Below are 5,308 nucleotides of genomic sequence, written 5' to 3' on the forward strand. Positions count from 1 at the left end.
ATCGAAACCCGGTTTCTAGCGTTGTAAGTCCGTAGACATACCGCTGTGCCACTGGGGGGCAACTGTGGTGGGATGTTACATATTATCGAAATACATAGAGTATTTTAGTTATTAGTGGTGAGTAACGGACTAAGTATCTAAGGCAAATAATATTACTTACTCAAACTACAAATCCCTATTTTGACTCTACTAAATGTAATTTTGGGTAACAGCATGGAGCCAAAACGGAGGTTTGCAGTTTGAGTAATCAACGTCTACAATATCTCCAGCGTTTTTTCCTTACTTTTTTACTTATCTTGTATATATTTATACATTTATGTATGTTCTTACAAGAACACATCAAACACACCGTGGATACGTTTTATTGGCCAGTATAAATCAAGTCAGACAACTACTGGCAACTCTTACTTCCAGCTGCAGTAAATATGAAAACGAAAAGGATTTTCCAAGCTGATTGACACCTCTCAGTCGCCCTCAATGTACCGAGCAAGAAATAATTAATTAAAAGGTTTTATTTCTGAGACATGTGTTGTTAGATGATGTAACTTTTCATCTTTTTACGGTTTCATTTTTTGTTCATATGAGAATTTGTTTGTTTGTTTGTTTTTAATTATGCACAAAGCTACACAAGGGCTATCTGTGCTCTGCCCACCAGGGGTATCGAAACCCGGATTCTAGCGTTGTAAGTCCGCAGACATACCGCTGTACCACTGGGGGGCTCATATGAGAAGAACAACTGCTTGCGTTACTTTTTTTTTTTTACCTGACTAAAGAAAGAATGAATAGTACTATATACAGGATCTGTCTCCATAGCTTGTGAGAGTGTGAGATCGGTATATATATATATATATATACATACATACATACACACACATGTACATATACAAACGCACGCACATATATAGTTATGAAGATTGCATCATTTTTACGCTGTGTAATCACATGCAAACATAAACTTTACTCATAACTGACCGGAAGATGCGACAAACTATCATAATATGTACAAAGTTCGTATCTATGCTCTAAAAACTCTAGAAAACCACACCTGGTTAACCGGTGATAACAATGTTTATTAAAGTCCGAAATTTATGCCTTTTAAAACGTGAACAATAGAGGTCAATGAAAGTCCTTTAGCACTTCAACTTGCTACACCCTGATCAAAATTTACTTGTTATAAAAGTATTGATAACAATGTTCAAAATAAAATATTTCTGGGGTCGGTTGTGGCCTAGTAGTTAGCGTGCCAGAAGATTCATGGTTCGCAACACGTTACCGGAAAATAAAATGCACTGTATAGTTTGTGGCCGTGGGTGCGCAATATGAGTGACGGTCAAATCCTGATATTTGGCTAGACATGACAAGCCCAAGAGTTTGCGGTGGGTGCTGTTGACTACCTATCTTCCTTCTAGCCTATCAGTATAAAATTGAGAACGGCTAGCGCGGATAGTCTTTGAAGAGCTTTGCGCGAGAGGAATTAAAAACAAGCAACACAGGTCTATGCTATACATTTTTAATAACTAATACGCCATCTAAGTCCCCACAGATAAACTTTGGAAGCAAGAAGGCCTAATTTTCTCTAGTACAAGCATTTCTGTAGAATCCAAAGAACAACAGTGTTTTTAAACATTATTTTTGAACGCAATTCACACAGTGACCTTAGCTACTGGATCTCAAATCCTTTTCACGAACGACGTCGAGGTGCATTGTGGGATTCTCCCAGGTCTTCTTTGTCCAGAAACAAAGATTTGAAACAAAGGTTGTCGGAAAAACGCTCTCCGCTCTTTGGGGCTATAGGTGCTCTATAAGTATGACGGTCAAATCCCACTATTCGATCAGAAATAGGTAGCCCACTCTAGTCTGTCAGTTCAAAATTAGGGATGATTATAGACAGAAAAACTCTGAAACATACATACATAATATATACATATATGTTCAAAAGTTCATGTTTGTACCTTCAGTAACAAAGTAAAACAACAAACATAATTAGTTCTTGAGTCATTGAACTCTATATTAATCCTTCACGTTACTTCTTAAACCCTAAAGTAACTGCATTTATGACATCTTCCAAAGAAAAGGTGTACTCATATTTTGAAATTCAAGTACAACCTCTTAAAAAAACAATTTTTTTCTTCTTTACAAGATGTTAACGGATTTATTCAGTTCATAGAAAGAAAACACGAGTATAATTTCAAAGAAAAGCAGACAACGGCTATCATATCTGTATTAGACAACAAAGATACTTTCGTAGTCTTATCAATAAAATATGGTAAAACGAAAAAAAATTCACTCGTTTTCCTGAGGTTTCGCCCACAGTACATTGAGGCTGTCTCTTTCGGTACACTAGATACATTCAGACGTTAATGTAGCGATCGGAGTTTGTGTTTGTTTGTTAGTGTTAGAGCAAAACAAAATTGGACTATCTGCCGTGTACACCACGGGGACTCAAACCCTGGATTTTAGCGTTATAAGTCCATAGTCTTACCGTTGTCCCACCGATGGACAGCTATCGAAAATAGGCAGAACGTAACGACTGAATTATTTGGGTTAGTTGTGGACCAATAATAATCAAGAAGAGATGCCAACAATAAATATTGACATATGTTAACAAGAACGTGGCCAGCAGTACGCTCGCGTCTAATAAATACAACGGAATACATTTTTGTAATAAAATGTAAAAGGGAAACATTATCTTAGACACGGAATAACGGCGGCTAAAGATTCCTCGAAATATTTTTTGGAAAAACATTACTGTGAAACGTAGACTGTGTTATCATTAACATTGAAATTCTCTTTAGTGACTCTGTTTCTTTTATGTTTTATTCTTTATTCTCGATTTTACAACAAAATATTTGGTAGAGATTACCTTCTGTTAAACAATATTTCCAAGCCGCCGGTTCGAATCCCCGTCACACCAAACATGCTCACCCTTTCAGCCGTAGGGCGTTATAATGTGACGGTCAATCCCACTATTCACTGGTAAAAGAGTAGCCCAAGAGTTGGCGGTGGGTGGTGATGACTAGCTGCCTTCCCTCTAGTCTTACACTGCTAAATTAGAGACGGCTAGCGCAGATAGCCCTCGTGCAGCTTTGCGCGAAGTCTATAACAAACTGCTGAATTAGGGATGGCTAGCGCAGATAGTCCTCGTGTAGCTTTGCGCGAAGTCTATAACAAGCCAAACATCTCACCATTACGTAATTCAAACAAACGCAAAAGTTTTAAAACGGAAGAAACAGAACTACAAATTAAACTACCAAAACCACAACTTTGTTTTCTTATACTGATGGATAATAGTTTCTTTTTTTTAAATTTAGACCCAAACAGCTTGCATAATGGGCTCTCTGCCCTATGTTCACCACAGGGATCGAACTCCGAACTTTAGCATCATAATCCCTCATGCTTACCACTGATACACCAGGAGCGCCAAGAACAACCCTTGCTGTAGATACAGTTTGTTTGTTTCAGATATTCGCGCAAAGCTAAACAAGGACTATATCTACATTAGCCGTCCATAATTTTGAACTGACAAGACTAGTCACTAGAGAGAAGACATCTAGTTAACAGCACTCACTACCAACTTTTAGACTACTCTAATTGAATAGTGATATTTGACCATCAAACTTATACCCACGGCCGCAAAGTACGAATTGCGATTTTTAAGCAACGGTACGCAAACCATGGACCTTTGGATTCACAGTTCGGTAAGCCAACCATTAAGCCACACCCGGCATATTCGATACAGATGAATTGATATCCAAATATTTATTTAGTATTATCAGAATGTCCCCGGGTGAATTTGCCCCCAGTGGCACAGCGATATGTCTGCGTACTTACAACGCTAAAATCCGGGTTTCGATACCCGTGATGGGCAGAGCCCAGATAGCCCATTGTGTAGCTTTGTGCTTAATTACAAACAAACAAACAAACCGGGTGAATTAGTATAGGATAATTAGCAAAGTGACGAAAAACAATCTATTCGTTTTCTCAGGCAACAGTAAATTCCTCATTATTAATTGTCCAATACTTATTAATCTATATAAGCGATTATTAATAAAATATTCTGATTAAATCTGTTACATCAAGTGTCGATGAGGCCTTTCTACCAATATAAAGGCTCTTCGGGTCACAGGAAATACGATAGACACAGTAGTGGTTGAGATGCTATTTATAACAGCAAATCGTTTGACGACATTTGTTAGAGTGTGAAACGGATTACGTTGGTGAAGTGAATTGTTTTCATTAATTTCATTTATGTCACAATAGGGGTTTCTGAAAACTATGTTATTAATTTACCTATATCAACTCCATATATTAGTAACTACTATTTACTTGAATTAACCTACTAAACATTGTGAATAAGTTTGTCTTCTTCATCTCGGAGCGCGTCAAGTGACAACAGCGTAAACGGGAGAAGACTGCATTATTCAGGTCAGTGGTTTTTTTTTTGAATTTCACGCAAATTACTTAAAGACTATCTGCACTAGCCCTCCCCCCCCCTCCAGTGGCACAGCGGCATGTCTGCGGACTTACAACGCTAGAATCCGGGTTTCGATACCCGTAGTGGGCAGAGCACAGATAGCCCATTGTGTAGCTTTGTGCTTAATTACAAACAAACAGACTATCTGCACTAGCCGTCTCTAATTTTGAAGTTATAGACCAGAAGGAAGACAGCTAGTCAACACTGCCAACTCTTGGATTACTCTTTATCAACGAATAGTGGGATTGGCCGACATATTATAATGCCCCCACTGCTAAAAGGGGGTGAGCATGTTCGGTGACGACTTTAGATCTCGCGACCTGCAGGTTGCAAGTCGAGCGCCCTAACCACCAGACCCTGTCAAGTTAGTGATCTGAAAATTGAACAGTAAGCCTTAACACGTAGTCCAAAATTACAACTTAGAAAGAAAAGCAAAAGTTGCATAACAACGACTACCTGGCTAGAGTGAAGGACAACATTCTGTAAGTACGTGACGATCTGGCTAAGTAATTCAGTTTCATACACTTGCAAAAGAAAAGTGACTGTAGTACTGATGTAATTTGGATAACACGCTATGCTACGGACTATTGGCGAACACTTAGTGTAATTATTCATCAAACAACTACCACACAAACATATTACCAAACACACGCATCTCAAAAAATCAATAAAATAACTGTAGATAAACTAACTTCTCTCAAAATATACGCTTTAACTGTAGAGTTTTCAAAATAATCGACTTTTTACTTGTTTGAATATAAAGTATTGTTGCGTCAGCGAGTCACATGACTACTGTGGCGCCCTCTAGTTTCTAGAACTATCTTGTTCTTTCAT

Source organism: Limulus polyphemus, unplaced genomic scaffold (genome assembly GCF_000517525.1).
Source record: "Limulus polyphemus unplaced genomic scaffold, Limulus_polyphemus-2.1.2 Scaffold4402, whole genome shotgun sequence".
NCBI lineage: Eukaryota > Metazoa > Arthropoda > Merostomata > Xiphosura > Limulidae > Limulus > Limulus polyphemus.